The 13,115-nt window shown below is 34.4% G+C and overlaps 1 protein-coding gene and 1 long non-coding RNA gene across 7 annotated transcripts in view; one reads left to right on the top strand and one right to left on the bottom strand.

The window, feature by feature from the left end:
* Positions 1-13,115, bottom strand: part of AGMO (alkylglycerol monooxygenase) — a 339,413-nt gene that overhangs the window by 274,272 nt on the left and 52,026 nt on the right. The gene's annotated exons all lie outside the window — the stretch shown is intronic.
* LOC138923750 (uncharacterized) lies at positions 410-5,945 on the top strand. The gene is made up of 2 exons (XR_011437832.1): positions 410-497; positions 5,693-5,945. It is a non-coding gene; the product is annotated as an uncharacterized lncRNA (long non-coding RNA).

Genomic DNA, 13,115 nt, shown 5'->3' on the forward strand with positions numbered 1-13,115 from the left:
GGTTCAAATTGGACTCAGGCAAAATTTGGGGGCAAGTAAGTGATAAAGTGTCACTTTACATGGAAGCTTATAGATATAAATATGTAAAAAGTGGGAATACATTGCAGTAGAAATCTAATTTCACTTCTGTTTTGCCTTTATCCTTAAGGAATGGAAGATGACCTCAATTATCAAGAATCATTGCTGTTTGAATAAGGAGAGGATATTAAGAAAGAATTATGGAAACCAAGGTAACAGTATTCCAAAACAGCATCTCAGATTTCAAAGATTTCTGTGAGGTTACATTAATCCACATATGGATTATATCATTCTTGACATTTTACTGAAAGTAGTGAACTACAACATTCATGAAAAATTCAGTCTGTGAAGATTCTTTCCATGGAATGCTTCTTCACGCCCCATTGTGTGTTTATTTGACGAGAAGTTCCTAGAAGGGCAGGACATGGGCATAGGAGATAGCTCTGGTTGCTTTGTCTTCATCTTTCTATGGGCATAAAGTAAGTTATTATCTCTATAAATTTGTACTTCAAATTAGATTCTTTTCAAAATTGGGGAAAAAATACAAATCTTGGTTTGTAGTGGTGGTGGTTTTATCTTTCTTTGTTTTCTTTTCTTGTTTGTAAAGCGATCTTTATTCTAGCTCCTGGTTTGTGGTCTCTGGGAGGAAGGCGAAATGGGAAAAAACCAAACAGTCCTTTTCCTTCTATTGAGCTTTGAAAGTTGCCGATAAGGTTATGTGTGTTGGACTTTAAAACGTTTGAAACACATTTCCAAATATTGTGAAACATGTAAAACAAAATAGGCAAAGGTTTGCGCCACTTGAAGGACTTTACACGTCATGTAATTCAATTCTTACAGCAGCCCTCTGAGGTTAATTTTATTATTATCATCCTACCAATTTTATGGATGAAGAAATGGAAACAGAAAAAGTTAACGTAACTTGCCACTTGAGCTGCGATTTGACTCCAACATTCTGGGTCTAGAGACCACCTCTTAACCGTCATGCCTACGTCTTACCTGAGGGTATACCTACACAAAGTGCCCCCAGTAATCTGAGAGGGCTTTTTTCTCACTGAATTACATCGGTTTGTGATAAACAAATTATGTATGTATAACAAAAGCATTATTCTGTCATTAAATATCCATTCCAGAAAATGCCTGTTTAAAGACAAATTCTAAAACTGCTTTATGTGTTAAGCAAAATTGATAATCTCAGATTAAAGGAATGAATGACATTTTGAAATAAAGCACTAAAGAACAAAAACAACATATAGAAACATATAAATAAGAAAAGATCTCTTGGCTGCAGTATCTGGATGCCACTGAAACAGGAGACTAAATTGGTTATAGACTCTGCCCCATAGACAACAGCATATGTTTTCATCACATAACTGTTGCATACACACTCACTCTGTTTGTCTAATCCTACCCTGTTTCAAGGCTTAACTATGTTCAGCCAGGCAGCATATGATGAACATACAGGAATGAGAACTTGGGGCAGGGAAACTGAAAAGATTGTATATTTGTCAGAAGAGTAAAAAATAGTTTTTTAATTTACAAACTTTGAAAGGAAAAATTAGGCAATTCTTGTGGGCTACCTCATATTTCTAAGTAGCTGGTATCTAAAATACAAACAACGTACAAATAGTTCCCTGATGCTCAGCGAGCTAGTAAAATAACTTTTTTTTTCCTTTTTGGATTCCAAATTTGTTGCCATTAATTATCACAGGAAATAGTATTGCCTTGATACTCCAGACACTCAAAGTGACGCTTCCTTTCTTGTCTAACTTTTATTAGTCTCTTCAGAATCACCGCTTCGAAATTGATTTTCTCATACATGAAAACAATAGAATGTTCGTCAGTTTCCTATTTTTAAGTCAAAAGTCTAACAGAATAAAACTGCAAATATACCTAGAAGTTACTAATTTAAAGCAATCAGTTTTAAATTGTTTACCCAAATGTCAACGTTTTCCCACAGTCATCCCCTGTTAAAAATAATGCATACGTTAGTTTAGTCACTCTTTCTCCCCCTCTTTGAAAACCAGAATTTTAACCTGAAGACCATGCTTGAAACTTTTGTAAACTGTAGGAATTATCACGAATAATACATAAAGCCAATTTTTCATAGATGATAACCAGAAGCTTTGTTTCCCCAGAATTTCTGTGTAGTGCTTCAAAGTTTGAAATTACCTTCTACACATACTCTTAAAATGTTAAAATAGTTCCAAATGATGTTTCTTCCCCTCATATTACAGCAAGAAGGTCGTAGAGAAGAAGAGACATTCTACACTTTAAGGCATGATTCGGTCCTAAAATACACTTATCCCTTCCTGATGGCTGTTTAGCTGCATAGTATAGAGAGAATAATAATTTATGAAAAGACCAGGAAAGCATTATTATCTAAATGTATGGACTTGTCAATGTGGAGCAAGCTTTCCAAACTTTATTGAAAGGTGTTACATGACCTAAACATTTCCAGTTATAGTGCATAGAGTTAGGGAGGCTTATGCTACAGCAAAAAACTACAAATAGCTCAGTCTTCCTTCCACAAAGGCTGTAAGTCCAAAACCTGACTGCAAGTCAGAATTACCTCCGAACATTAAACCAATACAGATTCCCTGGTCTCACTGAGAGAGATTTTTATTTTCTTGCTTTGTTATGATACTTGAGCATCTATATGAAAATATAAATTAATAAAAACATAATAGATAAATAAATAATCACATAACCCTACGTGATTCTGAGACCCAGCCACATTTTAGAAAGTCTTCTATGCTGGACATCTGTTGAATTTTGGGCCACTTTGCAACCAAAGACTTTTCCTATTTGTAAGTAATCACAAAATATGCCAGGGGAAACCTTTGCCCCTTCCCCCAGTGCATATTAAAGAGACACGTAGCCTCCAGCGAATGCTCCATCATTGATCAGCTATCATCCATTCTTGGGGATAGAAAAACAAAGGCTGTTTATACTGAGAGTTTAATTATACTTATGATATAATATAAGTATCTATACTTATAATATAAACTCTAATCTTAATTGGAAGACAAGCATAGAAAAGTAGGAAAGTCCTAGACTAAGAGTTAGGAGAAGTTGAATTCACATAACTAACGCACTCCCTAATTTGATATGTAACCTTGAGCATATCATTTAATCCCAATAGCCTTTAATTCCCTTGTCTATGAAATGAGAAGGTATGATCTGGTAATCTCCAAGGGTCCTTTTATAAGAAGAAGGATCACCTCTCTCAAGTATCATTGAAAATACACTGAAGTTTAAGGGGAAATGTTTAACTGCCTTTTCCTTTCCAAACTTAGTGTGGGTCAGACTGTAAAGTGATCACTGAAGCAAAGCAGCCAATACACTTTACAAAACCCAGGAGAGTGAGTCCGGCACATGCACACAACATGGCTGTGACTTTCCTGTCTGCTGACAGACTTCAGATCTTGTCACTAGCACAGTCAATGGGGTGCAAAATCCCGTGGAATTTGTTGAACTGAACAAGACACCACACATAACGACGGGAACCTCAGACACCAGCCATGTCATGCGTTGTCATCGCTGATCCTGTTCCTGTTCTCACTCCAGGGCCAGCCAGAAAGTCTGTTATTTACATTAAAGTAAAGTCCGTTCAGATCAGATCAGATCTTAAGCAATTATTTTGACTTAATCAAGACCTTCTCTTTTATTTTCAAGTTAATGATTTTGTTTTTGAAAAATATACATCCCAGATCACCAACTTTATCTTAAATTTGGTGCCCTAGAAACCTAATGTATCATATTGTTCATCATCTGGGATAGGTACTAGGAACGTAATCTTGTACAGTAACTTTATATCGTGTTATGTCAGACAAATGAGCTAATAAACGTTACACCTGAAAGTGATACAGCTCTGAGGCTGAAGAAGTTAGGCACACAATTGCTCACACATAGTTTTCATTAGAATCAATATAAGTATCTGTAAAACCAAAGCAAGGATGCACTGTTTTACATAATCGTTTGCTCTGCAGAAATAGTAGATGTTAAAAAAACAATTAGTGTGGAAAAGAAGGGACATCTCAAAATAGGAGGCCCTTTTATGTTTGCGATTGCAGAGTTTAAAGTGACAAAAGTGAAATGAGGCAGGCCAAGAAAGAGGAAGCCAATCAGAATGCAGAAAAATAGAATGGAACTAATACAAACAGGTGATGTGAAGATCATTCTCAGTCCATAGAAGTCTACAGTTGAAAGACCTGAGAAATAAAACCTAGAAGAAAATGAGTCACTGAGAAATTAGGTGACTTGCCTGACTTCACAGGACTAGAACTCGGATCTCCAGACTCCTGAGCCAATGTTCTTTCCACTATATCCCATCGCTCCAGTTTAGGTTATTTAAATATTTCCACTGAGTGTAGATGGTTCAAACTGGAAAGAGATTACCACTTTTTCTCAAGGACCACCATGGGATGAAAATGAAGAAGCCATGGTGATTTGGGTTAATACTTGCAAACATAACTTAGTAAGAGTCATTTAAATAAAAATTGAGCTTTCTTCTCACACATCAGGCATTCCTGCATTCCATCTACACTGAGGGCCTACCTTGTACCTGGGTATTTCCTCTGTAGTATAGGAGATAGGCATATAAATAGATGGCTGCAAAAAAGTAACAGTGGTGATGCAAGGTTATTAATAGGGCTAGGACAGTAAGGACGAGCGAGATTATGAAGAATGTGTCCTTGATAAATGATTGTAAATTGCTGGTGTATGAAATATAAGATTACTCAATTTCTCAAATTAGAATATGGAGGCTTCAGTCATGTAGCAGAAAGCATAGGTTTATGAGTATAGAGAAGCTCTGTTCAGGATATCTTCAGTTTGAAGTTCTTTAAGAAAGGTCATGATGTCTTGAGCCAGTTGACTATAACTTCCTAAAGTTTGGAATGGGGGATGGAATACAAACAGGAGACTGAGTAGCCTTCAGTATGTAGTCGATGCCATGGAGGGTAGGGGAAAACACTAAAAGCAAGACAGATAAGGATAAAATCATATAGCATCATAGAATAAGGAGTTATAGCATTTCCTACCACTAAGTAACAAACCAATAGCAAGATATCACAATGAGGGTAAGAGTAGATGAGTTTTCTAAACTGCCCTAATTTTGGCTGGAATTCACCTTCTGGCTCCATACGAATTAAGCACTCTCCAAAATTAGCTGAATTCTTTAGCATCAAAGTGTAAAATACTTTTGGATGGAATTTTCTTTATCTGTCCTCCCATTTCATAAGAAAATTTTACAGCTTGGATCTTATAGTTCATATTTTTCTAAGTCTTTGCTATTATATAAAGAAAATTATTGGGAAAGTCACCTGTTATTGTCACAGGAAAGTGGTCATGATTGGTTGAAGTCCCAGTCAAGCCCCACTTGAGGTTAAAGCAAGTGAGAATTTAAGGGTGTGTTAGCCATGATGATTAACTAATGAATAAGAAACCCTCACAGCTATAGGTTCGTAAGTGTCAGAGAGAAATAGAGGCAGCTATAGCATTGATATATACTGCCATATCATCACAAGACTGTGGAGTCGAAGAAAAATTACTTCTAGATTTTAATAGTCTCACTTCACTGCTTTAAATGGAAATAATGGCATACGAAAGGAAAAGAAAATAGGTGAGGAGGTAAGAGATGATGGTTCTAATACAAAATATTTTATTGCAGACATCCCATGCACAGTTCCTAATAATGCGAAGATCTGGAAAAGTGCAGCAGAATCTTTGTCAGTAGGAAAGACTTTGAGAACACTTTGAGAGCAACATAAGTGTTGGGAGTTACCACCCAGTCCTTGAATCTCTGCCAAAGACATCAAAGCTTACCATGAAGAAGAAATAGACAGTTTCCTCGATTTTAGAAAGGCACAAGCATCTGTAACAATAAAGAACACTTTATAATGATAAGAAGATCAATCCATGAACAACTATACCTGTCTTTATTGTAAATACATCATAACATAGCTTCGAAATTTTTACGCAAAAAGAAAATGACAGAACTAAAGGGTAAATAGGTAAATCTACATTTGTACTAGGAGATTTAACAGACCTCTCAATAACCGATAAGACAAGTAGACAAAAAAACTTCGTAAGGATATAGAAATTAGGTCAACTTTGTTAATTGTGTTGTTTAGGATCCACCAATACATAATTCAATTCTTTCTGAGTGCCCCTGTTGCAATTTTTGGACTAAGTATTGAACCATAATCAAGTTTAATAATTTTCAAAATACTGAAATAGTTCACAGTATGTTCTCAGAACATAGTGGGATTAAGCTAGAAATCAATAAGAAAAATCTAACTAGAAAACTCCAAACTATTTGAAAATTAAGCAATACACTTATAAGCAGAACAATGGGCCAAGAAGAAGTTACAATGAAACAAATGATAATAACATAACAAATCACAAATTTGGGATGCATATAAAGCTGTGCTGTGAGTGTAATTTATAGTTTTAGCACACATATTAAAAAAGAAGGTTAAAAATCAATGATATAAATATCCCTCTAAAAATTTACAAAAATAAAATTAAACCTAAAAAGAGGAGAAAGAAGGAAATAATAAAAATAAGAGCAGAAATAAAAGAAACAGAAAACATATGATAAAGAGACTCAACCAAAGCAAAAGATGGTTCTCTGAAAAGATTGAAAAAATTGATGCACCACTAACAAGACTGATAAAGAAAAATGTAAGAAAGGCATAAGCTACCTATATAGGGAATAAAAATTAAAATATCACTATAAGTCCTACAGTCCTAAAAAAAAATCATAGGATGACATTATGAACAATTTCATGCCAATACATTTGAAAATTTAGATAAATCAGACAAGTAGATACAAACAAAAATTTATGAAAGGAGAAACAATAATTAGAAAATCTATATCATGGTATACTTCATAAAGAAATTGAGTCTGTAATTAGAAACTTTCCCAAATTAAATATCCAGGTCCAGGTGTTTTCAGGTATGAATTCTTCCAAACCTTAAGAGAGAAACAGTGCCAAATCTAAACACTCCCATATACTAGAAAAATGAAGGACACTTCTCATCTTTATTTTGTGGCTAGCATTTCTTTTGTACCTAATCCTGAAAACGAAATTATAAAAAAGGAAAATAATAGTATCGTATCAGTGAAAAATAGTGAAAATTGATGAAAAACACTAAAGTACAAGATGTGTCAGAGCTGGAGAAAAAAAATAATATCACATACTTAAAAATGTTACTGAGGACCATCCTGTTTAAAAAGTCTTATGATTTCTATTCAGCTAGATTTCTACATCAATGAAACATGTAAAGGGCTAGACAAGAAGCTCTAAAGGGTGATGGGTGAAAAGAAGTAAATCAGATAGTGATATAAGATAAAGTGATATGAGTACAGAAAGATAAAAGAATGATCACGATAAGAAAAACATGCTTTGTTTTTAAGTATGGGAAAATGAGAGAAGAGTAAAAAAAAGAGAGATACAAAAATGATGGTCAACAATGTGAGCTCAGAAGATAAAAAACAAAACTAAGAAACTCAGATTACCTGTATCTGTGGCCATGAGATTTTAGCAGCCTCCATCAATTTTCTCATGTTCAGTTGAGGTCTCTGGGGGGGATTGTGCTTTGACTGTCAGGGAACCCTGCTCAGTGTTAACAAACGCACATTGTAACTCATTTCTTAAAGCATAACAGAGATATTTCTCCCACTTTGGTGGGGGGTATGCGAGAAGTTGGGGCCTGATGGAGATTGATGGCAGCCTTGGAAGAAAACGTAGATGACAAATTACAGGCTTCACGCTCTTCACACAGTGCCCTCTTGATCATTACCAGGATTGTGTTACTCCTTCTCACTATTCTTATAATCAAAGAGGAGTAATTTCTTGTTTACAAACAAGGCTACCTTCTTAGTGAAGCATGTTTTATTTCCTTGTGTCAACCTCTCCTTTACAAATAGGCCTTATTTTGGGCTCCAGGGTCTGGAATATTCTAAGGCTACTGGTATAGTTATGGAGGCATGTTTTGGTAGTCTTATTAAGTTCAATTCCACTTTACAGCATTTTTGCAATTTTTGTGTTTTGTGGGGTTAAGAAATGCTTGTCAACAGCAGTTTTGAATTTCACATTCAGAACAGTATAATTGCAATGCCACTGCTTTTTCCACTGTACCATGCAGTCCACACTGGATTCTTGCTATATCATTTGGAGACAACACAAACCACCCTTCATATGTACAGAGGTGTTGCTATTAAATGTTTGCAAGCAGACATGGACTGTAAGAGTGCTGTTTAGTATCCAGGCTCTATCTCCCAAGCTCAGTGGTCTCCAGGAGCACATCAACACAAAATCTCCACACAATCAGGGGTGTAATTTGGATTTAGGAGGCAGAATGTTGTTTCTAGAACATGATGTGGCCTATGTGTAGTTCAAACCTATAACCCCGGGTTTATGGAAAACACTTTCTCAGGAATTGAAATAAACAAACTTGAGAAAGTGACAACACCTCATAAACATGAACACATGGAAACTTTGCTTGACAGAGCAAAACATTCAAACGACTCCTGAATTTTTGTAGACCATCCTAAATAAATACATAAAGAAAAAAAAACAACTTAAGTTTTGTAAAAAGGAAAAGCTAAATATAGAGAGACTGACAAAATGTGGTTGCTGAAATAGTGCTGTAATTAATTTAAGGAATCTTAAGTTAATTATAAGAACACAATCCCAATATACCCTACAATGTAATAGTGATTTTATTGTCATGGCAAATAAAATTAACAATATAGACTTTTGATTTCCGAAAAGATAAAACAATATTTCTTTAAAAGTATTTTATGTTATCTCAAAAAAGTTATGATTATTTTGACTAAAATACGTCCTTTATAGGGAAAACGTCTCACTAACTGGGAAAAATTATTTTGCTTTAAGTAACCCGTTTTCTCTATCTTCTGCTTCACACACAAAAAAAAATATGCAGGTGAGACAAAAACAAAGAACCACTGAGGCAATAGTGTCCTTCTTTGCTGCCCTGATATTTTGACAACCACCAGGCACCTCCTCCATCCCTCCCGTCCTCTGTGGAAGACCTGTCAAATCCCATTCAGGATGAGTAGATGAAGAAAGCTAAGAATTAGTGAAAAGGACATGGAATTGCTCATTCTAAAATGGACTCTAATCTATTTAAAATAATGGTGGATTAAAGTTTTTTTTACAAGGATTTTAAATGCAGCGTTGTATTTTATGCTCCAACTTGGTGAAAAAATGAGATTCAAAATAAATTGTAAGAACTAATTAAAATGGAAAAATATAAATGTGAAACAAAACAGAATCATTGAAAATGTAAATTATAATGCGAGTTAGAGTCTAGCCTTGGAATGGAACACAGATAAGCAGTTAAAAGCCACATATAATCATATAAGCTTTGTGACTGGAGCATCTTATGACCTTCCTATGCTAGCAAATTTAATTTGGGAGATGAGTGAATATATTAGATAAAATTGAATAATATACTTATATTGAAAAAGAAGGTTACAATTTCAGTTTCATAATAATTTTGGTATCTAATAAACTATACACTGATTCTGTTTCTATCGCGTGCTTTATCTGGGCAATTTACTTAAATATATGATTATTTTAAAAGTTGCAAACTTCCTAAACAGAAAGAGACTATTTGCTCCCTGCACACTATGAAAACCAATAAGAAAATTGACTATTTTATTTAAACATGTTTCTTAATCACATCTTTTATTTTACATTCAAACCATTTTGCCAAACAATGTCAGACATTTTGAGGAAAAACTGCATAAAATAGGCATGGCTTTCCAAAGTAATGATAACTATATTGAGAGCCCTTAAAAACAATCGAAAACATTTTATAAATTCTTGGATTATCAGTGAAAACTAAAATATATATTCATCCACAACGTCATTAGAACAGACACAGGAAATAGTACATCAGCTTCTGAGAATAACGACCTAGTGAATTAAAAATCTTTAAAAAAATTAGCAAGAATTCAGACAAGTCTTAAGTAGTTTTTCTCTTTAACGATATGCGTATAATTTTTCACAAGATCTACTTAGAATGAAGCTCTGTTTCTAAGAAGGGAAGGAAGCGGCATATTTTATTGCTGGCCCATAAGCAGAGAGCAAGGCATAAAGCCACTAAGTTTATTGAAATGTGGAACACATTTTCCCCAGCTTCTCAAAAGCTATTCAATGTGAGCTTCAGCTTAACAGAAGGTAGAAGGTACTTTTTTAATATTATACTCCTAGTGAATCTCTTTAGCCTTGGAATAAAGATGCTCTTTGGAATTGTAGTTTCCTGGACAAATTACTTAAAAACATATAGTTTGACTCTCTGATCATTCACAATGTGTACTCAGAGCCAGATACCTAGTGCAAAAGAAGAGGAGTTTTGTTTTGCTTTTTTTTGTTTTATTTTTCAGGGAAACACGCTAAAGGGCAGTTGACCTCTGTCATACTATCTTGATGGTAATATTTGGAAACAACTTTAAGCACTCAAACTCAATAAATTTTAAATAAACCCATTCTTGACATTATCATGGGTCATATAACATAAACCTTGTTTTATCATCTATTTGGCAAAGCATGGGAAACTACTGGGCTTTGACTTAACCTTAGAAAATCATTCAGGATCACATCATATATTTCATTTAAGCCACAAAGCACCTAATAGTCCTGAACAGTTAGTAAGTACTTCATAAATATTTGAAGATTATTGAATTCTCACAAACTATTCCCAGGATAATTTAGAACTGTCAGCAAGAAAGACTATATTTCTGGCATGTTCATGCCTGACCATAGGTTTATAAAAACATATTCTATTGTGACCCTTACACTATAGGCAAACAATAATATAAATATAATTTGCACTAAATTATTCTCTTTGTTATTCAAGAAATCAATAGAAAAAAATTATAATATTTGATACACAGATTGTGTGTTGAGTTAGTTTATTAAAGCTAAAGATTTGCATTCAAATCGAACAGTCTGGGAAAAGTTACAGCGTAACACAATCAGTTTATCCTTAATTTCTTTTGTAACAATTGATAAAATATGAAGATTTCAACAAATTACATACTATGTCCTCTAACTATGAGCACTGCTGTAAAAAAGATTGTTTGTAGTTTTTAATGATTGTTTTTGAATTTAGGAGAGGCCCTTGAACATGTTCAAGATAAATAACTGAGAAACATTACTTTCATAATAGCCATAAAATAACTAACATTTATTATGAGACTGTATAGAATCTTGAGGAGCCTTTCACTGGGGAAAGAAAACCCTAAATGAGAGTAAAAACTGGTCCAACTTTAAGAATTTTCTTTAATGCAGAAGAAAAAGAAGAATCTAAAATTAAAACTGTTATTAGAAGCAATTGAAAGCAGGCAGGAACTGAAGCTGTGCCTCGCAGTCTTGGCTATTGTTGTATTATTGCAGAGTCCCATAGGCAATCCTCACATGTACAGCACATCCTGGATCTTTTGATTCTTTTGTCCTTCCTCCAACCTGCGCGGCCAGGAACCTTCAGCCAGGAAAGATTTATGGAGCTCCCACTAACAGGGTCAACCCTGTTTTATCACCAGAGGCCTTCTTCGTAAAAATAATAACATCCATCTACAGCCCTGTTGGGCCGATTCTCTTGGCACCAACATTCTGTGTTTATCTTAACAACCAGCACACACTCAAAGCCCCCGGTTGAAATGAGCGCCGTCATCAATTCTACTGGGCACAGTAGCCCAGACTCCTGTGGTCTGTCAACCCGATGTCATCTAAGGTAGTGAATAGGTCAGAGAGTCTGTATACTTCAAAAGGTTGATAGGGTTTGCGTTTTGAGATGAAGATAGTGAGTTTTAAGGAGAAGAATTTGCAACAACAGGAGTAAACATATTTCAATAGAATCAGGAGTAAATGACCCCAAAGCACAATGGAGACAAATTAAAATGTTACACATAACTGAATGGAAAAAAGTTAAAATAGTTTTTAAAAATAAATTATTTTTAGAATGTGGCACTCTGAATTGAAAGACACATAATTTGAGGATACTTATCAATAAGTTATTACAATGTAACCTTTGTTCTGCATTTAGGAGTCTTCTCTAAGCTGTTTTAAAATATCAGATTTATACAAAAATAGACTCCTGTGTTGTAAACAATACATGTTTTTAGATAGGAAAAACTCACTCCCTTTTAGTAGTTTCTGATTTAGAATAGTTTGCGAATCAACTAAATTATTGTTCCTGAGATGTCGATAATTTATTTAAATCATTAATTTTACCTTCTGGTAGTATAAATTTGTAAGATTTTCCAAAATGTTTTGGGATTTCCTCTTGAAAAGGAATGTGCATAAAATCCAAAGAAATGCTCAATATTTTATTGTAATTGCATAAAGTAGGTCTCTCAGAAAGATCATTCTTAACAATCGTAGTCCCCTGCGCTGTGATGAGAGAGCTTTTTCATGGGTATTTGGCCAAAGGTTTTTTTCTAGAATTAATACTCCCACTCTTCTTCCTTAAGTGTCTTGGGATTTTTAACATCCGCAACGCAGACAGGAACTTGGTTTTATGCCTCAAGAAAAGAATGGATCTTTTTTCATATAATAATCTGCAGTGCAATTACCAATGAAAAAGTAATATTGTGCACCATAAAGTGAGCAATCTGCAAGGAACATTTTAGTAACAGACAATTCTAAATGCAGAGAGCGTAAGGAATTTAAATCAAGTGAAGAGGGAAATCAGTACATAAAAATAAAAAATAATCCCACCATTTCATATACAAAGTAAATTGGGGGAAAAAATAGAATACCTATTGTCTGCTACAGACCTTGAGCTCATCAGACAGCCATGTTTTAAAAAAAGTCTTTTAATTTAAAAATCTAATTTTACTGCTCGAAGGCTGTAAGTAACCAGCTATATTGATGAAACTAGTTATTGATACTAGCGTAGCACAAGACTCAATATTTTGGTAAGAATGTCACCGACCATCAGAACTTTATGCCTAGTGGAGGCATAAAGGAGAGTCCTGATGGGTTAGCATCTATAAATCTGAGAACTCTAATCTGCTCAATCTTATAGGTGGATTACTTTTATTTGTTATTTCA

This window comes from Equus caballus, chromosome 4 (assembly GCF_041296265.1).
Source record: "Equus caballus isolate H_3958 breed thoroughbred chromosome 4, TB-T2T, whole genome shotgun sequence".
In the NCBI taxonomy this organism is placed as follows: Eukaryota; Metazoa; Chordata; class Mammalia; order Perissodactyla; family Equidae; genus Equus; species Equus caballus.